The sequence below is a fragment of the Enhydra lutris genome, unplaced genomic scaffold (genome assembly GCF_002288905.1).
Source record: "Enhydra lutris kenyoni isolate GAN:26980312 unplaced genomic scaffold, ASM228890v2 scaffoldscaffold23, whole genome shotgun sequence".
NCBI classification, from domain to species: Eukaryota; Metazoa; Chordata; class Mammalia; order Carnivora; family Mustelidae; genus Enhydra; species Enhydra lutris.
In genome coordinates, this window is record NW_019154107.1 from 29,685,143 (window position 1) to 29,709,781 (window position 24,639).

The window sequence follows — 24,639 nt, forward strand, 5'->3', positions numbered from 1 at the left end:
AAAATCCCTTTCTGGATAAATAAAAGAGCTAAAATCTAACCAAGTAGAAATTAAAAAAGCTATTAATAAGGTGCAATAAAAAATGGAGGGGCTTACTGCTAGGATAAATGAGGCAGAAGAGAGAATTAGTGCTTTAGAAGATCAAATGATAGAAAATAAAGAAGCTGAGAAAAACAGAGATAAACAATGACTGGACCATAAGGGGAGAATTTGAGAGATAAGTGATACCATAAGATGAAACAATATTAGAGTAATTGGGATTGCAGAAGAAGAAGAAAGAGGGGGGGAAGAAGGTATATTGGAGCAAATTATAGCAGAGAATTTCCCTAATATGGCAAAGGGAACAAGCATCAAAATCCAGGAGGCACAGAGAACTCCCCTCAAAATCAATAAAAATAGGTCCACACCCCATCATCTACTAGTACAACTAACAAGTCTCAGTGACAAAGAGAAAATCCTGAAAGCAACTCTGGAAGAGGTCTGTAACATACAATGGCAGAAATATTAGACTGGCAGCAGACTTATCTACAGAGACCTGGCAGGCCAGAAAGAACTGGCATGATATGTTCAGCGCACTAAATGAGAAAAATACATAGCCAAGAATACTATATCCAGCTAGGCTATCATTGAAAATAGAAGGAGAGAACAAAAGTTTCCAGGACAAACAAAAATTAAAAGAATTTGTAAACACCAAATCAGTCCTACAGGAAATATTGAAAGGATCCTCTAGGCAAAGAGAGAGCCGAAAAGTAATAAACCAGAAAGAAACAGACACAATATACAGTAATAGTCACCTTACAGGCAATACGATAGCACTAAATTCATATCTTTCAATAGTTACCCTGAATGTAAATGGGCTAAATGCCCCAATCAAAAGACACAGGGTATCAGAATGTATAAAAAAAACAAGATCCCTTGATATGCTGTCTGCAGGCAACTCATTTTAGACCGAAAGACACCTCCAGGTTTAAAGTGAGGGGGTGGAAAACAATTTACCATGTTAATGGACATCAAAAGAAAGCTGGGGTGGCAATCCTTATATCAGATAAATTAGATTTTAAACCAAAGCCTATAATAAGAGATGAGGAAGGACACTATATCATACTTAAAGTGTCTGTCCCACAAGAATATCCAACAACTTTCAATATCTGTGCCCCTCACATGAGAGCAGCCAATTATATAAACCAATTAATAACAAAATCAAAGAAACACATCAACAATAATACAATAATAGTAGGGGACTTTAATACCCCCTCACTGAAATGGAAAGATAATTTAAGCAAAAGATCAACAAGGAAATAAAAGCTTTAAATGACACACTGGACCAGATGGACCTCACAGGTCTATTCAAAATATTTCATCCCAAAGCAATAGAATACACATTCTTCTCTAGTGCACATGGAACATTCTCCAGAATGGATCACATCCTGGGTCACAAATCAGGTCTCAACTGGTACCAAAAGATTGGGATCATTCCCTCTATATTTTCAGACCACAATTCTCTGAAGCTAGAACTCAATCACAAGAGGGAAGTTGGAAAGAACTCATATACAGAGGCTAAAGAGCATCCTAGTAAAGAATGAATGGGTCAACCAGGAAATTAAAGAAGAATTGAAAAATTCATGGAAACAAATGAAAATGAAAACACAATGGTTCAAAACCTGTGGGACACAGCAAAGGCAGTCCTGAGAGGAAAGTATATAGCAATACAAGCCTTTCTTAAGAAAAATGAAAGGTCTCAAATACACAACATAACCCTACACCTAAAGGAGCTGGAGAAAGAACAGCAAAGAAAGCCTAAACCTAGCAGAAGAAGAGAAATAATAAAGATCAGAGCAGAGATCAATGAGATAGAAACCAAAAGAATAGTAGAACAAATCAACAAAACTAGGAGTTGGTTCTTTCAAAGAATTAATAAGATTGATAAACCCCTGGCCAGACTTATCAAAAAGAAAAGAGAAAGGACCCAAATAAATAAAATCATGAATGAAAGAGGAGCAATCACAACCAACATCAAACAAATACAAACAATTATAAGAGCATATTATGAGCAGCTACAAACCAACAAATTTGACAATCCGGATGAAATGGATGCACTCCTAGAGACATATAAACTACCAAAATGGAATCAGGAAGAAATAGAAAACCTGAACAGACCCATAACCAGTAAGGAGATTGAAGCAGTCATCAAAAATCTCCCAACAAACAAGAGCCCAGGGCCAGAAGACTTCCCAGTGGAATTCTACCAAACATTAAAGAAGAATTAATACCTATTCTCCTGAAACTGTCCCAAAAAATAGAAATGGAAGGAAAACTTCCAAACTCATTTCATGAGGCCGGAATTACCTTGATGCCAAAACCAGACAAAGACCCCATCAAAAAGGAGAATTACAGACCAAAAACCTTGATGAACATGGATGCAACTATTCTCACCAAAATACTAGCCAATAGGATCCAATAGTACGTTAAAAGGATTATTCACAGGACCAAGTAGGATTTCTTCCTCGGCTGCAAGTTTGGTTCAACATCTATGAATCAATCAATGTGATACAATACATTAATAAAAGAAAGAACAAGAACCATATGGTACTCTCAATAGATGATGAAAATGCATTTGACACAGTACAGCATCCTTTCTTCATCAAAATTCTTCATGGTGTAGGGATAGAGGGTACATACCTCAATATCATAGAAGCTATCTATAAAAAACCCACAGCCAATATCATTCTTAATGGGAAAAAACTGAGAGCTTTTCCCCTAAGGTCAGGAATATGGCAGGACAGTCCACTATCAACACTGCTGTTCAACATAGATCTAGAAGTCCTAGCCTCAGCAATCAGACAACAAAAAGAAATAAAAGGCATCCGAATCAGCAAAGAAGAAGTCAAACTCTCACTCTTTGCAGATGACATGATACTTTATGTGAAAAACCCAAAAGACTCCACCCCACAATTGCTAGAATTCATACACAAGAATTCAGCAGAGTGGCAGGGTATAAAATCAATGCACAAAAAATCAGTTGCATTTCTATACACCAACAGCAAGACAGAAGAAAGAGAAATTAAGGATTAAATCCCATTTACAATTGCACCCAAACCCATAAGACACCTAGGAATAAACCTAACCAAAGAGGCAAAGAATCTGTACTCAGAAAATTATAAAGGACTCATGAAAGCAATGGAGGAATACATAAAGAAATGGAAAAATATTCCATTCTCATAGATTGGAAGAACAAATATTGTGAAAATGTCTATACTACCAAAAGGAATCTATGCATTTCGTGCAATCCCTATCAAAATGCCATCAATGCATTTTCAAAGAAATGGAACAAATAATCCTAAAATTTATACGGAACCAGAAAAGACCCGAAATAGCCAGAGGAATGTTGAAAAAGAAAACCAAAGTTGGCGGCATCAAAATTCCAGAATTCAAGCTCTATTACAAAGCTGTAATCATTAAGACAGTATGGTATTGGTATAAAAACAGACACATAGACCAGTGGAATAGAATAGAGAGTCCATAAATAGACCCTCAACTCTATGATCAAATAATCCTCACAAAGCAGCAAAGAATGTTCAGTGGAAAAAAGACAATCTCATCAACAAATGGTGCTGGGAAAATTGGACAGCCACATGCAGAAAAATGAAACTGGACTATTTCCTTACACCACACAGAAAAATAGACTCAAAATGGATGAAAGACCTTGATGTAAGATAGGAATCCATCAAAATCCCTGAAGAGAACACAGGCAACTACTTCTTTGACCTCAGCCACAGCAACTTCTTCCTAGAAACATTGCCAAAGGCAAGGGAAGCAAGGGCAAAATGAACTATTGGAATTTCATCAAGATCAAAAGCTTTTGCACAACAAAGAAAATAGTCAACAAAACCAAAAGACGACTGACAGAATGGAGAAGATTTTTGCAAATGACATATGAGATAAAGGGCTAATATCCAAAATCTAGAAAGAATTTATCAAACTCAACACCCAAAGAACAAATAATCCAATCAAGAAATGGCCAGAAGACTCATGAACAGACATTTCTGCAAAGAAGACATCCAGAAGGCCCACAGACATATGAAAAAGTGCTCCACATCACTAGGCATCAGGTAAATACAAATCAAAACCACAGTGAGATACCACCTCACACCAGTCAGAATGGCTAAAATTAACAAGTCAGGAAATGACAGATGTTGGCGAGGATGCAGAGACAGGGGAACCCTCCTACACTGTTGGTGGGAATGCAAGTTGGTTCAGCCCCTCTGGAAAATAGTATGGAGGTTCTTCAAAAAGTTGGAAATAGAGCTACCCTACAACCCAGCAATTGCATTACTGGGTATTTACACTAAACATACAAATGTGATCTGAAGGGGCACATGCACCCGAATGTTTATAGCAGCAATGTGCACAATAGTCAAACTATGGAAAGAACCTAGATGCCCATCAACAGAAGAATGGATAAAGAAGATGTGAGATACACACACACACACACACACACACACACACACACACACACAATGGAATACTATGCAGTCATCAAAAGAAATGTAACCTTCCCATTTGCAACAATGTGGATGGAACTAGAGGGTATTATGCTGAGTGAAATAAGTCAGAGAAAGACAATTATCACATGATCTCTCTGATACGAAGAATATGCGAAGCAGGGCAGGGGGTTGTGCGGGGGAGGGAAGAAAAAAAACGAAACAAGATGGGACCGGGAGGGAGACAAACCATAAGAGACTCTTCTTTTTTTTTTTTTTAAGATTTTTATTTATTTGACAGAGAGAGAGATCACAAGTAAGCAGAGAAAGAGGGAGAAGCAGGCTCCCCACTGAGCAGAAAGCCCAATGCAGGGCTTGATCCTAGGACCCTGAGATCATGACCTGAGCCGAAAGCAGAGGCTTAACCCACTGAGACACCAGGCACCCCCACAAGAGACTCTTAATCTCAAAAAACAAACTGAGGGTTGCTGGGGGGTGAGGAGGTAGGGAGAGGGTTATGGACATTGGGGAGAGTATGTGCTATGGTGAGTGCTGTGAAATGTGTAAGCCTGATGATTCATAGACCTGTACCCCTGGGGCAGGTCTATAATATAATATAATATATTATATAATATATTATATATATGTATATATAATATATATAATACATTATATGTTAATAAAAATAATTAAGAAAATAAATAAAGTGACTGTCCAGGATTGACTAGAAGAGTAATGAGAATTCACATGTATACTGCACTTTCAACTGATAAAGTACTTTTGCTTTTGTTATTGAATCCTCTCAGCAGCTCTTTGAAGTTGATAGTGAAGGCATCTAACTCAATATTGCCCTATGAAAGATAACCTGAGCTGCAGTTTAAGTGGCTTGACCATATATTTTTATTTCTTAGACATATCAAGGCGCTTGAAATTTTTCCTCTCAAATAAAATTGTCAATGTTTGTTTTCCATTTCTGAGATTTCGCAGCATCTTGGGGCAAAAAATTTGTCAGTAGAATCCATCTCTAATGTTATTATGAAAGGCAATGAGGAATAGGTTCTATATGTAAAATTTTTCTTGGTGGCCACCTTTACAGGCATACAACTATTTCACAAAAAATGGAGTACACCAATAATCTTTTTGGTCCAAGCTGCCACATTTCTGTGCCAATGTTTTGACACTGCAGATAGGAAGAAGTTAGGAAGGGTCATAGGATCCTTGTACATACTGAAATGCCATGTGATCCACCTGATGTTTCTTAAACCAGAACATACTGCAGGCAAGCCTCCTACTCCTTCCTGCCAGTTTTATCTGACATTAAAACCAAAACACTGTAGTGTCTACTCTTAAAGTCTCAAGGTTGGTTGTTTTGTAGTGGGAGTGAGTGTGGTGTTGAGTCCAGCTACCACAGAGATGGATCAGCTTCATTCAAATCCGAGATTACAGAACTTATCAAAGTATAGGTAATTCAGGTTCACACAAAATGTCTTTGCCTAAAGTGTAACAACAATTGCAGAGGAAGCTAGAGCTTTGGAAAGCTCTGCTTCAGTTTTCTTTCAGGTCTTCTTTGAGAAGTCAATCTCCATTATTCCCAGAAACTCTTGCATCCTGGCACAGATGACCTCTCTCCCTGATGCTCTGCAACTCAGCATGTACAAATTAATTGCCAGCAGTGCGGGTAAGATTTCCCTTGCCCCATATTTATTAAATATCTTCTACAAAATATCTCAACAGGGTCTACAAAACAGCCAAATTTCCTATATATAATTAACACCTGCCTGCTGCTTAATTGAGAAAGGGCAAGTACAGCTGTTGTTGTGACCTTTTCCTATATTCTTCCCAAATCCCCAAAGCTGTGACTATCTGCTACGTCTGTTTTACTGTGGCTCAGTGAGCTTTTGATGGGTGAGGCTTTAGGTTTTTTTTTTCTTTAATGTTTCCTAGCAAAAGGAGCTCTTATTACATAGCCAAATTGAATTCTACCCCCAGCCAATTGAAGAGTAGGCAAGCATCATGACATGTACCACTACCTGTTACTAGCTTGGTGTTCTTCTGTTTTACTTTCTCATGCTGATCTTGGGAGGGAGGTGGATCAAGTTGGGAGAGGAGTAGGTTACCACTCTTCAGTTGAGAACAGGACTCCCACCATGAGCACAGCTGGGGAAGCCAGCTTCCTGATTATGGCTCTTTCAGTCTGAAAACCTGGAACATCTCTTCTCTTTGCCTTGGGGGCCGAGGTGATGGGAAGAAAGCCATGTCCCAAAATGGCCTGTCAAAGTTGATTCAGAGCAACAATGTTTGATTTGGTTAAAATGTAACTTCGGGTGCTTTAGGCTTTAAACAAGACCAAAACTGGTGTTTCACTGAAAGCTTAACATACCCCAGGGTCCTGTTGACATGGCAAGAGTCAGACAGACTGGCTCCAGCGTTTACTAGCTGTGTGACCTTGGGCAAATCACTTAACCTCTCTGAGCCCCAATTTCCTTGTCATGTTAGATGAGGATATCTCACAGAACATGTGCCTGCCACTCTATGAGTGTGAGCCCCTCCTGGATTGTGGAGGCAGAGGCTTGTGCCACAGTTTCGTTCATCCCACTAATGGGAGTTTCCCCTTGGCACTAGCAACTCTGGATGGCTAAGGGTTGCAGCAGAAGAATGTGAAGGTGACCAGTTGTTCCAGTTTTCCCAGGACTGTAAGTGCTAAAACCAGGAGAGTCATGGGAAAACCAAAATCTGTTGGTCACCTTAACATTGAAGAGTCAGATCTTTCTACTGCTCAGGTCTGTAACGACTATAGCTGCAAATCCCTCTCACTATTTCTTGTGCTAAGGAAGAACTATATAGACAATCATCCATGTTCCTATTCTCTACTAGTGAAATAAAATAAAGTTGAGAATGATGCTACATTTTTTTCTGAATAGGCAAAAACTTTAACCAGTTCCTCACACATCATTCAAAAGATATTTTATACACATGTACAGACATACATACACATATTATTTTGCCTTCATGTATGCAGAGTGTTTTGTTTCTCACTTTCTATGCCTAATTCATCATGGAGTCCTTTCAATATTGGTACATACTGAGCTGCCTCATTTCTTTTTACAACTGCATAGCATTCCACTGTATGGATGTAATGTGATTTACTTAAACAGTCCCCTATTGGTGGAAGTGGTTTAAAATATTATTCTATTTCAAACAACATTGCAGTGACTTTCTGTATATACATATCATTTTGCACTGGTGTAAGTACATTGATAAGATAAATATCAAGGGTTGGTAACTTTAAAACTAGTCTACTGGGACGATAAAACCCAAACACATATGTCTTCTCAAATCTCTCTTATGTCTCTCCCTTTCCTTTTTCTATTGTTGGAGTTTCCTAGGAAGGGTAAGGACCACTAATTGCTTGGGGGTTGGGGAGGAGGTGAGTAATTTGGACTGAGGCTGACAAAGTGCAGAAAACAGTAACCTGGCTCTTCATAATTGCTCTGGGACCAGCAGCAGCCAGGAAGGGGGAAGAGCTCAGCTGAGTCCTCCCAGACCTATACAAAGATTTGCATGCTGGTTTGCTGCCTTGAACTGTGCAGACTTCAACATGCTATTTCACTGCTATAAGGGACTAGCAAGATAGCTGAAGGTGGGAATATGAAGATGGGGTTTATGTAGTTCAAAATCTGTGCTCTTGCTGCAAAACTGCCTTTTAATTTTCAGAGCTAGACCTTAGCAATGACTAATCATCTTCCTCCTCACCCCATTAGAGATGATGAAAATAAGGCCCTAAGAGGGACTGTACTTACCCAATTCAAACAGAAAATTAGTGGCAGGACCAGGACTGGGGCTTCGGGTCACTCTATTTTAGTGGTGTGGGGAATCTTCACTAACTCTTTAGTGGGAGTGAAGGTGCCCTATAACCACAGCCACTGAGTTTGTTTTGTATGGGAAGTGCCTTCTGGAACATATGCATAGTTTCGGGGGCTCTAGCAGGATATCAGGGAAAGGGATGCAAGGAGACCAGCAGGGAAATAGATTGGCTCTAAGAGCTGGATCATGAGGAAGGGTTGGGTCAGAGCTTTGGAAGTTTGGGGAGAAAAGTAGCTTATGGTAAGGCAGAAGGTTGTCTTTCCTCTGCAAATGCAGGGAAGACTAAAGATGTCAACTAGGGAAAAGAGAATTGGTTTTGAGCCTTGGGAGAACTAAAAGCTCAGAAACAGGAAACCCAGTGAAATGAATAGTTTAAGTGGGAGCTTAGTGGAAGACTCCTGTTGCTATAGCACAGTTGCTAATGGTTAGAAAAGGAAGTTAAGTGGTCACACAAGGTCCCTAAATGAAAGATATCAGATAATTTTGGACCCTGGTCTTCAAGTTATCCAAGATCACAGACACCAGGGCATCAATTATCTAGTGCCACCAACTTAAAAGGAATGACTGTTTCCAATAAAAAAAAGGAATGATTTATTCCAACTGCCTTATTCCCCACCATTTCACCTACCAGCTACCAACAATGGCTAAGTTCTTCTGTGGGTGTTTCTTCTTGGGGACACTCCACCTGCTGCTTCCAGCTCTGGGATCCCACCACCAAGCCACATGATATCCTAACCACCTCCTATGAGATCAGTGGTTCCTGTTCTGACTCTGGTGATGTCCTCATTGAAGCAGCCAGCGCAGTGATTTCTTCTTCAAGTTTCTCTTCAACTATCCCCCTCCAAAGGAAGAGAGTCATTTTTGGCTAACAAATGCCTGTGATTAGCCCTTGGTTTACATGCATTATCTCATTTAACGCCCACCGTAACAGTCCTGTAAGAGATGTGGAGAAGTTGAGGCTTAGAGAGGTTAAGTGACTAGTTCAAGTCATAGTAACCCGGGCCTGTTTGACTTTACTGCCTGTCCCGTCCAAATACCAAGCAGCTACAAGGTGGTCACCATGTTCTGGCTTGGGTGTCAGGTCTAACCTGGGAATCACTGTAATCCACTTCTTCACCCTCCAGAGGCCACCATTTCACCCAATAGGAAAAGCTATGGGCTTCAATGTCTACAGATTTCCCACTAGTTTAGCTGGAGTAGACCATATACTGCAAATGACTCATAAATGGGGAGGAAAAAAATCACAGTCCTTTGGAGAGGTGCCTGAAATGTCATAATTTCAAATTTTGCATATTTTTATACTTTGTAACAACATGCTATATACCATACCTAGGAGCTCTTAAAGCTGGGGACTTTAGCCTTTAGAGGTGTTTTAAAATGCTTGCAACCTAGTGCCAAAGGAACCTTGTAAACATACAACTCACTCAAAGAACGAAACACTGAAGACTCAATTGATGCTTTCTGTGCTTTGGTCTTTATTAAAAATACCTGTCTCTTTCTAATCATGTCTTCAAATGTGCCTCATAATGTGGGTGTGACAAGCCCATATCAACTAACCCATGTACTTGGGGATTTGGGGAGATTGCCTCATTGCCAAACTGGCCCCATGGAGATGGCTATTTGAAGGCATGAACAGGACCTAAGAATACACTAATAGGTCCTCTTGTGATGAAGTGGTTAGATAATAAAGAGGAGTTGTGTGAGTTTTCATTTTTATTTTTTCTGGGTTTTATAAAGTGGTGTTGACAAAAATCATGAGGTTGGTAGACAGAAATAGATACTAGAACCAGTTGGTTCTGCTTGTTTCTTGCAGCAGTAGTGGTCTAGGGAAGATGAAATTCATTAATTCATTAGTACCTCTGTGTGGGGGGTGATGGGAGGCATGTGTGCGTGTTGGAGGTGTGTGTATGTATGTGTGTGTGTGCCTTGTCCACTTTGCTCCACCGGTGATAGGTGAGAGCAGGAGCAAGTTCTCAGGTAAAAGCACTTCAGAAGTGGGATTGACTTCAGGGTAGGGTAAGAGGCAGATCCATGGGACACTTCACTCAGCCCCTAAACCTGTGGATACCTTAGCTGCCTCTGAGCAGAGGACTCTCTGGCTGAGTAAAATTGCCTCACCTGGAGGCAATGGTAATTTGGCAGCCCACCAAATATGGAGGGAAATGGGAGGGGAGAGCTGTGATTGCAGGAAACACTAATTTGTCAAGGGAGAGATTATATTTGTGGGCTTTGGTTCCAGATGAATTACTGGCCAAGTAACAAAGCTAAAAAGCTGTGCCAAAGAAGGCCACCAGGGACAAGATTCCTTAGCAGTGGTGGTGATAGTAGTGGTAGCAGTAGTAGTAGTAGTAGTAGTAGTAGTAGTAGTAATGGTAATAATAATGTGAATTGCTAACAGTTGTTTGGCCTTTACTACTAAAGGCATGTAAAACCATGTCACATGCATTATCTCATTTGATCCCAGAAACAACCCTAAAAGGTATGTGCTGTAACAATCCTTATTTTATAGATGGAGAAACTGAGGCTTGGACAACTTTAGTAGCTTCCCATGTAGGTTAATAAATGGCAGAGCTAAAATCTCTCTTGGAGTTTTATAAGTTTATAAGTTTTATAAATCAGTTATTCCCTCAGTGAAAGAAAAAGAAAGGCTTAAATCACAGGTCTCTTTGCAAGTTATACCCTATTCCATGTCATTTGACAAAAGGAGGCAGGATATGAGGGGAGATTCGTGGTTTGAATCACAGCTGTTTTGGTTCAGTTTTGGTTTTGTTTTTAGTATGAAATTCTAAAGTAATTAAGGTGATAATAATTGTTTAATTTACACAGCACTTTATCAGCTATAAAGATCTTGAAGATTCTTATTTGGCTTTGAAGACAACCCTGAGGAGTAGGCAAGGTAAGTAATACTATTGGCTTTTTTCCAGAGAAAGCACTGTGATCCAAGTGAAGTAGGTAACTTGCCCAGGTCACTATGTGGTAAACTAACCCTGGCCTCCTAACTCCCAGTACAAGGCTCTTTTCACTGTATCTCTACATTTTCTGTTTTTGGTGTTATTTTATATCTTTTTAATTAGTCATCTGTATTTTCAAAGTCTAAGTTCCCGTTCTCATCCATTTTCTTCCATCCTGCAGTATAACTCTCTACTGTCACCTCTGGTAAGGAAATATGGCATACTCAAGTGCATTATTAGCAGATATCTTCATGGTTAATGAGGGTAATACCATGCTGGGCCCAAAGGGAAATTCTTCTCTGACCTGAACAGCTCCTGGTAGCAATTATTAAAACAATAACTTGGCCATACAACTATTACACAAAAGCATTGTGTAAGGATCTTACTAGAAAAGACTGAGAGTGCTGTTGTTACTGCTGTCTCCCCCTCAGGAGCCACTTGCTAAAGCCCTTTCAGGTGCTTTACCCTAAGACCTACTGCTACCCTTCTCATAGTTTTGGACCTTCATTTATTTCCCTGCTGAAACACCAACCAGATATGCATCCCTTTCCAACTTCTCCCTGCAGGCAAACATCTGGTAAAACTACAACCCCCGTCTCTAGCCAGGCTATATTTAAGGGATTAAGACTGCTCAACTTCTAAATGGCTACTAACTACAGTAATCAAATTCTAACACCCACTGGCCAGGGCTTAAAGCAAAGCTGACTGTTACCATCTGGATTTTGTGCTGCTCAACTCTTGATAGCTTATCCAGAAAAGTACAAATGCATTAAGGGAGAGGGAAAGAGAGAGAGAAAGGGAGAGGTCAGTGGTATTATAACTCAAGCTGGCAGCCCTGGAAAGGGGGAGGAAGAGAGGAATAGAAAAGAGATAAGAATAAAATGAGTGTGCTACCTTGGAAGAGTGACTGGGAATGGCAGCGATCATTCACAGACTTGTAGATGACAAAAGATGCTTGTTTTCCCACCAAGGATGCATACATAGAATTCCCACTGGTCTTGGAACCATCTCTCAGTCACCATTTCATTAGCTCTGAGATTGGCCTAATCAATGTGGGCAGCAACCTGCTCAGAGTTGCTGGGGAGAATGTAGCACTGACTAAAATGGGAAGAAGGGTTATTAGCTAAGATCTGGGGGACAGCTAAAGCTGCATCACACAAAAAATAAACAGTAGGCAAAACTGTCCTCTGGGAGGGTGAGGGGACTGACATTTAATTGGAAACAGGTCCTAACAATCCAACTTGCTTAGGAAAGGGGAGGAGCAGGGGAAGTGGCAGGGGGCAGTACAGTGTGAAACAGACCAATAGCAATAAACAAACACCAAAATTGATACACAGAGAAATATGGAGACACAGCTAATCCCTCTTGCTCCTTTCATCTCTTCATACATATGATAAAAAGTCATGTACTTGTTAATTCTGTAAGTTGCTTTGCGTGGTAAGGACATTTTAACAATATTTGCTTTCCCAATCCATGAACATACAGTATCATTTCCATTTGGTTGTGTTGTCTTCAATCATATTCATCAGTGTTTTATAGTTTCAGTGTACAGGTCTTTTACCTTCTTGGTTAAGTTTATTCCTAATTATCTTATTACAGACACAAGTCTGATATCCATACCTTTTCTGAAGTGTCCATTATGGCTTGGCATCCTGCTAGTCACATTGTGTACATTAGTACTAATACTCACAACAGTATTTCCAAGTAAGTATTACTGGCTTCATATTACAGATAAGGCACTGAAACTCGGAATGGTCAACCACTTTCTCCAAGATCATACATATTTACAAAGAGGGATGACTGCCAACCCAAATCTGTCTAATTACAAAGCCTAGACACATTTCTACTCAGTATACTATACACATTGCCCCTCTTTCCTAGAAAGTAAGGGTGGATTTGAGGTGAGAGAGAAGGTAGTTTCTAAAACCACAAGAGATCTGAATGATCCAGTTTGGGAGTTTTCAGAGAAGCATTTGTACATGGGAGCAATATGGCACCTGGGAGAGACAGTGGGAATAATAAACTCTGAATTCCATGGAGTGTGGACTCCATCAGTAATCTGCTATATGAGCAAGTCATGTCACTTCCCCAAGTTGCCATCTCTTTGCTGTGAACTACGGATAAAGATGCTAACATTTGGCATTGTTTCTTCAAGGGAAGACTAAGACATAAGCGACAAAACTATTAATACTGCTCAGGTCTATTGCCATAAAGTAGCCTCCTACCAAATTAGACTGCAAGGATAGCTCCTGGATTCAGGAATAGAAATTATTTCAAAACTGAGCAGGTCAGAAAGGCAAACTGCAGCACAAGACTCTTGGTAAATCACAAATAAGGCTGAGTTATATCTGACCAGCACAGTGCCCAGAGTGCCACAACTTACCCATAGCAGGTAGTTGATGAATGTATATAAAGTGAAATTGAGTGCAGAAAAAACACACCTGGGGAGAACAATGAGGAAGGGTATTCTTGAATGTTCTTATTAATTGGCTCTATAAGCCACTTGCTATTGTAGGAAACACATGAGATTTCTTATATTTTCAAACATATATATTTAGGCAAAAGCCAATTAAGTATAATAAAAAGAGAGTGTATTATTTTGAAGTCAGGTAAACCTGGATTTGAAACTCAGCTCCATCACTTATTATGTGTTTGTCCTTGGGCAAGTAATTTAACTTATAAACCTCCGTGTTTTTATTTACAAAAACACATACAATGACATTCAACTCTTAATAAAGATCAAGAGAATACATGAAAGTGCTTAGTGCTACATACAAATCCAATACTTACTTCTTTTTTCCCTCTGTGGATATGGTGGTAATATTTTTTGATCCCTAAATTGGAATACAAGACTTGTTGAGTGTGAGTATATATGTGGTTGCAACAGGATATTGAGGGGTTCAATTTGAAATCAGTGTTTTGCCCCAAATTTGACAACATCATTTACATACTAATTGTCCAAACCCAGTGGGTCTTTACTACCAGAGGTTAGGGTAATTTGATTTTTAAGGATCCGTTCATGTGAGCACAGGCTCTCTCCCTCCCATGAATAACAGAGCAGGGATCACTGGGGAAGGAAACAAAGCCTATAAATAGAAAATCAATTTTAAGTCTATAGAGGAATTTGTGTCCGCTATGCCCATACTCATAGTGCTGGGACTTCTGAACTTCTCCCCACACCCCAAAAAAAGAGAACCTAGAGTATCAGAAGGGCTTCTGATTGTAGATATGAAGATTTAAGGTGAGCTAAGAGAAATGTGCTTCTCAAGCCTGGAAGAGAAAGCAGTGTTGAAGTAAGTAGTGATTAGAAAAGCTCAGATTAGTGAACCCAAGTGTTTTTTTTTTTTTTTTCCAAGTGTTTTTTTTTTTAATCTTTTTAAATTTAGCACATAGACATTTTGAGTCTAATCTTCTCTAATGTTTATATTAAAACAGCAAGGCAATTTTTGAAGAACCAAAAGGATGACTGACTTGAAAACACCCTCTTCTGTTATATTCCATTAATCACAACTATGGGAAATAGTTTCAAGAGCTGCTATAATCTGCTATAACTAAGGCACCACCATTTACCTGGTGGCAATCTATTCTGATAGCGTATTCTAATTCCAGGCCAATTATGTAGGAAGAAATGACTAGTTTGTAGACATCTGATCTTGCAAACTCAAAACTAGTTATATGAAATAAAGGTAAGTATCACAAGATCATTTCCCACAGAACAAACAATTAAAAGCAGAGTGTCAACACACCAACTAGCACAACCCATGGCTTTACGGGACAGAACCCAGAAGTCTACAGCTAGCTACATAACAACTTCTGCCAACCTAAAGCAAATTCTAACCCTTCTTTTCTACTTTGCCATTTATGTGCCTTGGGCTTTCAAGGGAAGTCTAAATGTACAGTTATACAATGAAAACTGGCAAATGCATCTTCTCATTTTATCTGTGTACCTTTCAAAACCTTAAGATATTTAGAGTGGACATCATAGTCAACAAACCCATCTCCTTGTTCATGGCTATATACTTATAACTATATACTTAAGCTACCCCCTCCAAATGGCTGCTCTTATTTTTCTTAAAAGATTCCTCTCCTCCTTTTAGCCTTGATGCACAGAAAGTAAATGCTTGTTCTACTTAGCTCTCAATTCAACAGGAGCAACTAAATATTTGCTCTACCAACATGAGACCGGTAGAAAACTAAGAGCACTTTTAATGAAGAGAAGTGAGTGCAGAATAGGCAGAGATTGCCCATGCCAATGAACGCTCTCTGGTTTATTGCAGAGAAATCAGCTATAAGAAAATACTCCACCTACGTATAATCTCTGTGCTTTTCCTGATGGGCCGAACTTCCCAGCTGTGGTATTGTGATATTCCCAGCTGATGGGCTTTTTAATTTCTCCAGACCTGGAGGCAAGGTAAGACTTTTCCAGGCTCGTTATTCACTGATTTTTTAAACTCACATGATTTTTAGCCGGAAGTAGCTCCTTATATAATGAAAAATAACAAGGGAAATGTAACCTGAAAACCTCATAAACCTTGAGTAAATATGAAAGAGGACAATCTTACTGACCCCCAAATATGTAGAGTATATGCACATACCATCTCCTAATTCAAGGACTTGAGGTGGATTGGGATGCCCTTTAGTCTATCTTAATTTTCTAATTGAATCCCACATATACAAGTCTTTCAAAACGCATATTCAGAGGTTAAGAGGACATGTTGATTGACAGCTTGAAATGAGGTATATGGGTATTTGGATGAAAGAAGGTGGTTCTGGAGTGAGTGGATAGGAGAATCAAAGAGAAAAATGGTAGAGGAAAAGATGTCAGTGAAGGGTATCAAGAAGGCAGAATTCAGTGTGTAAAAGCTTTCACTGTATGAGAAAAAAAATCAAGGTTACATTTTCTTTAAGGCTTACAATATTTTCTATACTCTGCCTGATTTATCCTTTCAGCATCCTACAAAGGCAATGAGAACATAGGGTATCATTTTTATAACTCATTGCTTCAATAAGTACACTTAGAGTGCTTTTCCTTCTCCAAGTTTAGCTGTGGCAAAATGTCATATTTTCTCAATAGCATTTAAGAACGTCAAAGTGTGTTACAGATTCTGTTCAGTTTATATTATTGCCACTTGCATGGTTTTTTTCCAGAATATGTTTGTAGGTATATATTAGCTTAAGTATAAACCTTTTGGTAAGCTGATATAAATAAATAAAAATTATACCATTTTCCTGGATTAAAATGTTTTCGGGGTCTCACTAAGACAATTTAACAAAGGATCTTGAGAAAGTCCATTGATAACATTCTTTATTCTTGAGTTCTAAAGTCTAATGTAACCTATAGCCCTAAAAAAGTCCTCTTGAATCGAAATGCTTAATTAATTTCCTCAAGGTAAATGTCACAAGACCATCTCACCACATAATAAACAACCTAAAGCAACTAAGAACTAAAAACACGTGAAATACATATTTTTCAAGTCTCAAGACAGTCATTCTACCTTGGTTGGGTACTTTGAGTCTAAGATGAGATGTGATCTGCCTTCTGATTGGAATAGGGAGTCACTGGGCTTATATAACCACATTTAAGTGAAAGTATAAAATACATTCTAAAAGCCAAACGTATATTTTGATCAATCGTGCCACAACTGAGGACTGATTATTACAAAATCCTAAACAAACAACACTATGAAATTTGTTAATTACATTTAACAGTGGGCTGTAAAACTCTGGTTTTAGCAGTGTTCTGGTACCTCCCATTTTCACCATCACATTCTTATGCCAGAGAATTAATACCTTTTTACATTATAAGCTGCACTTTTTAAAATACATCATGCTATGTTTAGGCACAAAAAGATGGGAAATTATTTTTTAATATACAGTAATTATTTTTAATACATAAAGTTAAAAAAAATAAGTATGCCCTACATAGAAAACAAAATACAGAGCAACGAAAAAATGTTACTCTTGGTTTTTTTAGACATTTAAAAAGTGTTTTGAAATAATTATAAATTCAAAGGAAGGTTCCAAGAAATGTACAAGGAAGTCCTGTGCACCCTTCACCCACCCTCCCCCATGTTACCAGCTTGCATAACTATAGTACAATATGAAAAGCAGGAAACTGACATTGGTACAATCCATAGAACTTACTCGGATTTCACCAGTTACACATAAACTCGATGTGTGTGTGTGTCTGTGCAATTTTATCACAGGTGTAGCTTTGAGTAAACATCATGACAATCAAGATATTGGACTGTACCATCACTACAAGATTTTCCTCACGCTACTCCTTTATAGCCATACTACTGCCTCTGCCCCTCCCATCCCTAACCACTGGCATCCACCAATCTGTTCTGTTTCTGTAATTTATTATTTCACAATTGTTATATGAAGGGAATTATTCAGGATGTATCCTTCTGAGATTAGCTTTTTACATTCAGAATAACTTCCTTGAGATTCATCAAAGTTATACTGCTGAGTAGTATTCCATGGTATGCATGTACCATGATTTGTTTAGCCATTCAACAATTGAAGGATACCTGAGTAGTTTACAGTGTTTGGATATATGAATAAAACATCTATGAACATAGCAGCAATGTCCACAATAGTCAAAATGTGGAAAGAACCAAGATGCCCTTCAACAGATGAATGGATAAAGAAGGTGTGGCCCATATACACAATGGAATATTACTCAGCCATCAGAAAGGATGAATACCCAGCTTTTGCATCAACAAAGATGAGACTGGAGGAGATTATGCTAAGTGAAATAAATCAAACAGAGAAAATCAATTATCATATGGTTTCACTTATTCGTGAAACATAAGGAATAACATGGAGGACATTAGGAGAAGGGAAAAATGAAGGGGGAGAAATCGGATGGAGAGACAAACCATTAGAGACTATGGACTCTGGGAAACAAAAACTGAGTGTTTTAGAAGGGGGGGAAGGGTGAGCCTGGTGAGGGGTATTAAGGAGGGCATGGATTACATGGAGCACTGAGTGTTATACTCAAACAATGAATCATGGAACACTACCTCAAAAACTAATGATGTACTGTATGGTGACTAACATAACAATTAAAAAAAGCTTCTATGAATATATGTGTACACATTTCTACCTGAAAATAAATTTTTACTTCTCTGGAATCTGTGTCCAAGAGTTCAATTGCTGGGCTGTATGGCAAATCTGTTTTTAGTTTGAAAGGAAACTTCCAAACTATTTTTCAGATTGTCTGTACCATTTTACATTCAAACTATTTTTCAGAGTGCCTGTACCAATTTACATTCCCATCAATAATATGAGTGATCTTGGGCGCCTGGGTGGCTCAGTGGGTTAAGCCACTGCCTTCGGCTCAGGTCATGATCTCAGGGTCCTGGGATCGAGTCCCGCATCGGGCTCTCTGCTCAGCAGGGAGCCTGCTTCCCTCTCTCTCTCTCTCTCTCTGCCTGCCTCTCTGCCTACTTGTGATCTCTCTCTGTCAAATAAATAAATAAAATCTTTAAAAAAAATAAAAAAAAATAATGAGTGATCTAGTGTCTTTATATCCTCTCTAGCATTTTGTGGTGTCACTATTTTTTAATTTCAGCCATTCTAATAGACATGTAGTAACATCTAATTGTGGTTTTAATTTACATTTTCCTAATGGCTAATGATATTGAACATTTTTTCATGTACTTATTTGCTATCTGTATATTCTCTTGGATGAAATATCTGTTTTTTACCCATTTTCTAATTAGATTTTTTGGTTTTTAAATACTTAGATTTTAGAGTCTTTATGTGTTATAGAAATAAGCCCTTTGTTGGAAATGTGATTTGAAAATATCCCAGTCTGTAATTTCCCTTTTTATCCTCCTAATAAAGTCACAGAGCAAAAGTTTTACATTTTAATGAGGTCTGGCTTATCAACTTTTATTTTTATGAATCATGTTTTTGGTACCATATTATTATATGCATATTATATAACACCTTTGGAGAAACATTGCCCATGAAGTTCTTTCTGCTATCTTCCATGCCTTTGGAAGCTTTTATATGTGTGCACACGCACACACACTGACTGGCCTAACTAGAAGAATTTTAACTTATTGCTTGTGCGTAATTACTAAAGTATATGTACTACTATGGAATCTATAGAAATACAGCTCCTAATGCTGAGTATAATGCTACAAAATATATTATCTAGGAGAGTTTATTTATTATCTCTGATGTTAACAGGGGGAAAATAGCTCATAAAGTTACAATTCCTCTTTAAATTATACTATTTCTATTTAGAAAAACTAAATAGAGAACCATGACTCATATATATATAATATATATATATATATTATATATATATGTTATATAAATCTGTGAAATTTATACCTTGAAAAGTATGTGGTCATACACAGGGAAAAAGTCTAAAATCTGAAATTCTTTGGCACCTGGGGAAACAGTATACAGTTTTACAGAAATTGAGATTTGAGACCAATGTACAACAAATGCTTGAAATACCTACTTTAGTAAGATAACATGAATCAAATTCAGTAAAATGGAACTCACAGCAGAACACGGTTTTAGATGTTCCATATGAGGACAACCAGAGTCCGTGAGTTTATATTGCCAACCACCGACTTGTTATTATCTGCCCTTAAAACTTAACCTGGCTTGAGATAGAGCTAGATCTCTGATACTTTGCCTTAGTTTGTACCACTATTTGACCAATTCTGGTTATTTGCCCAATAGCACTTTGAGACGAGGGAAAACAGAGTCCAAGTGACTTGCCTGGCTCCCCATGGTAAATTCTCTCAGAGTCAGGAATGAGGGGGCAGTAACCCAACTTTTTTGTATTCTTTTTGGAAATCCTTCAGGACATAAATGTTGCTTTTTTTCCCAAAGGAGTCACTTAAAGGTGGTCAAAAAAATAACTTAAGTACTGAACAAACAACCTCAACTCCAGTCTACCCCCAGATAAACATGGTAGAAAGTTTATCTGGAACCCTTAAGCAAAAACATCAGCAAAGATCCTTTGACCCTTGGTTAAATGCAAAACAAATAGATCTCCAGCCACCTGGACAGCTCAAATGCAAGAGCTATTTGTGTGGCATTTGCAAACATTGAAAGAGAAATTAGGCTTCTGGCAGGGGCTATGTCCTTATTTGTTGTTCTTTTTAACCTTTTACCAAACCTCCTTTCTCTTCTTCTCTTTTATCATCACATCCCCAGTACCTCCATCTTGCAGGCTCTAGCCCAAATACCTTTCTCTAGATCCCAAATGTCTAATCTGGAATTGGGCTATTTGATCTTCTGAGAACTTCCCAATGAGTTCTGATTTGATTAGTCCTTTTTCTAATCATTTTGGTCTGCTTAGGGACATCTGGGGGTGGGAAGTGTTTTCTAAACAAATTGTCCTATTAATTCTCCTGAGAATGCTCCTCATAGGACTTGACTAAAAAGCACAATGCCAGACTCCTACACAGAAACACTAACTCCCACTGGTAGGAAGAGAAACATATATCAGCAGGGGCAAATCCATATGAATGTGCATAAGTATACAGTGAGCCACAAATGGACACAATACACAGAGGGGATGAAGTAGGGAATGGTGAGCTTCCACATAGATTCTCTTGTTCTTCTTATGGTCTGTAAAGTCTGTATAACTATCAAGGGCTCATAATTAAGACTGGATGACCAGCATCCCTTAATAGTGATGACTCAAAGATCAGGCACCTACTATGAGTCACTGTGAAAGGTGTCCCAACAGTGAACAAAACTGTATTCCAGCAAAAGCTAAGGGCCTCATCCTGCTCCCTGACCTAGAATTCCCCTTGTAGGATTCCCTGGGAATAATGGTCTTCATTGCCCCAGTGGGACTGCCCAGAACTGTGAAGTTGGGAGGAAGGGGGAGGTGCCTCTGTATTCACACCCTGGCAAAATAATTGTCAGGATATTAGAATTAACTGAGTGGTATCTATAACAATAGTGAGTCTTAGGTCTTTTTCTTCTAGAGCAGGGGCAGGGTAAGATGAAGTTCATTGCTGTCAGCCTATAGCCTCAACAAGCTGCTAACAGTAGCTTCGTTTCTCAATAAAAATATCAACTTCAGGGCACCTGGGTAGCTCAGTCATTAAGTGGCTGCCTTCGGCTCAGGTCATGATCCCAGGGTCCTGGGATCAAGCCCTGCATCAGGCTCCCTGCTCTGCGGGAAGCCTGCTTCTCCCTCTCCCACTCCCCCTGCTTGCATTCCCTCTCTCACTGTCTCTCTCTCTCAAATAAATAAATAAAATCTTTCAAAAATCAACTTCCTTCTTAAAGTCACCACTACACTGCTGTTGCTGGGCAGGAAGTCCAAGTTCTGGAGTGTGACTAGCATGCTAAAACACATGATGACACCAAAACCCAAGTACCCCTCAGGATGGCAGTCCAGGTAGTCATCAGAAGGGAGACAGGAAATAACAGCATCTCAGATTTACCCATTTAGAGCTTCCTCTCTTCCCACTTTCTCTTTCCTTAAGCAGAAGCAAAGAAAGGTCTGCCCAAAAGTGATGAAACCCCCACATGACCCACCAATAGTCATCCCACAAAGGAAGTGTCCGCTGTGGTGGAAACCTCAATTAAAACAGTTAAAGACAGGGGCGCCTGGGTGGCTCAGTGGGTTAAGCCTCTGCTTTCGGCTCAGGTCATGATCCCAGGTTCCTGGGATCGAGTCCCGCATTAGCCTCTCTGCTCACAGGGAGCCTGCTTTCCCCCTTCTCTCTCTGCCTGCCTCTCTGTCTACTTGTGATCTCTGTCAAATAAATAAATAAAATCTTTAAAAAAAAACAGTTAAAGACAGAGTTCAATAGCAGTTGGACTAAAAGACACTGAGGAGAAAGAAGGCTGACTACTACTTAGTTTGCTTTCCTCCCTCCACCTCAGAGTTAAAAAGAAGTCACATGCAGAGAACAGATATCCTCTACCTCTGAGCAAAGAATGCAATTGGTCATGCACATATTCTGGTTACCAGGCTCCCTATAAAGAAAAGCCAATAAATACTCTGGTCTTAAGATCTGACCTGACTCACAACCACCCCAGTGCTACCATTTATGCTATTGGTATGATGCTTGCCCTTGCTCAGACACATGTAGAGCATAGAATGATTGAACAGATCCTACAGTGAGTTAAGGCTTTCATGCCTGACTTCTCCAGCTATACTATACTTTTCCCATAAAACTCCCTCTGGCAATCCGGAGTCAGTTTCTAGGGTTGACTTTAGCCTAGAAAGAATGACTAGGTTTATATGTTTTTTTTTCTTCTTCCATTCCCTAAATCATAGAAAATGTGTATTATGGACTTCTGATTTTTGGACTTGAAAAACATGGAGCATATTGTCCTTCATGCTGGATTGTAGTACAGGTGCAAGTGATGATGAGTCGTGTATATAAATGGTTGTCAATAATCAGTGTGGGAAAACTCTCTAAACACAAACCCTATGCTTGGGGCCAGCCTTATCCACTGAGTATCTACCTCATGCCAGGTGTTTTGTATACATTTGGAACTAAGATAAGATTTGGCTCAATATGTAAAAAGATACTCTGCTTCTGAGAGCTCCTGACTGGGAGCATACTCTCATGTTCTAGAAATCCAAGGCCAAGTCATGCTATGTTTCAGTGTGTTTTGGAAGCTTCTCTTTATCTATTCTCTAGGCTTCTGATGACCTCACCTCATTGTATACTGGCTGTTGAGTTTCAGCTTTAATAATCTTTATAATAATGAATAATTATTATTATATTAATAATTAATATTAATATTATATTAATAATTAATATTAACATTATATATTAATAAATAATATTAATAATTAATAATATTTATAATCTACATAGTTCCAACACAGGTTAAGTAGAGGTATGATGGAAACTCAGATGTTGCTGCCCTGACTTTTTGATACTGCCCACCTTGTTCCACTGGTGAGCTTTAAGTGGCAGATTTCCACTGACTGTCATCTATGCACAGAACTTGATCCAGTTGCAGGATGACACATAAACTGGATTAGCTTTACACTTCCCAGAAGTGCAATGCTGCCTCTGTACTGTCATTTATAATAATTTGCCTGTCCTCTGAGGTGTATGCTTAGCAAACACAACCACTTAACCGCAGCAGTATCTAAATGAATTTCCCTGAAATTCAAAGGTTATTTTTAAACTACTGAGTTTAAGAATTTCCCAGAGGACAAGAGACATGCTCCACCATGAACCTCCTTCATGAAATCTCAAGACGACTTGGCACTATAAATTAAATACCCAAATCTGTCTTCATTTCACCTAATGATGGAGAGTTGGTTATATATGATGTCACCCATTATGAGGAGCCTTAGGATCTTAGAGACCTTCTCAAAGCAGCCAAACTCAATGTCAGAGCTCAAGTCTCTTAATAGTAACAAATGTTGTAACATCAGTGCATAAACAGAACAGACTTATTCCCTCCACATTGTCTCATGGATAGAAATCCATGTATCAGACATGTGCCTGAGGCAGAGATTGTGTCTGCCATGTTTGCTATGCTATAACATCAAATTACAAGGCAATACCAGGAAAATACAGTCGTCAGTATTCTTTGGTAGCAGCTTCAGAACAATTTTTATCGAAAGGGGTGAGGGAAAAGCAACACAAAAAATCATTTTCTTCTCTTTCTTTTTTTAAAATTTTCTTTTCTGTCCAGGTGAAAAAAATGATAAAGGGAGCTTTGAGATCTAATCACATTTCTTTAGTCCTCCACCTAAAGGGAAAAATCCTATGTAGATATTGAATTAGTAGTTCTACTATCTGCTTAAAATATCTCCCTAGGAGAGCCTCCAAATGAAAAGAGCCTCTTTCAGGGCTTAAGTTTCTGCAGCAACTTCTTCAAAAGTTGGAATAAAGTTAGCAATAGACTGCAAGTTCTCATTCTTTGATCATGAAAGTTCATCATCCTTGATGACTGAAGGAAGATCACTCAAGTGTTATCAACATTCTTGCTAGAGGCAAGCATAAATTAAATTGGTGCCAATTCTGTGCACCATGGAGAGTGAAAAAAATATATATATATCTGCAGGCTGCCTGAAGAGACAGACTGCTGCAACTGTATCATTTTTGCCCTGCAGCTTTTTGGGGGTTCTTTTCTCCTCCTTCACTCACACATAAAATTGCTTTTGAATTAAAATTGCTGCTTTTCTGGGGAAAAAAGTCCTGAGAGATATGGGTAGTCAGGCGTCAGGAGGGATTGAAATCATTATTAACTAAAAACTTAAGAAATTCTGTAAGTAATTAATATTAATGAAATCAGGGCAAGAGGAGAGAACTTAAGAAGTCAGAGGGGCACATATGACATGCTCAGAAATACTTGTTGACTGGAGGAAA

General features: G+C 38.8%; 1 protein-coding gene across 1 annotated transcript in view; it reads right to left on the reverse strand.

Annotated features, from left to right (window-relative positions):
• LOC111150483 (diacylglycerol kinase kappa) overlaps positions 1-24,639 on the reverse strand; it is a 175,976-nt gene that overhangs the window by 130,140 nt on the left and 21,197 nt on the right. The gene's annotated exons all lie outside the window — the stretch shown is intronic.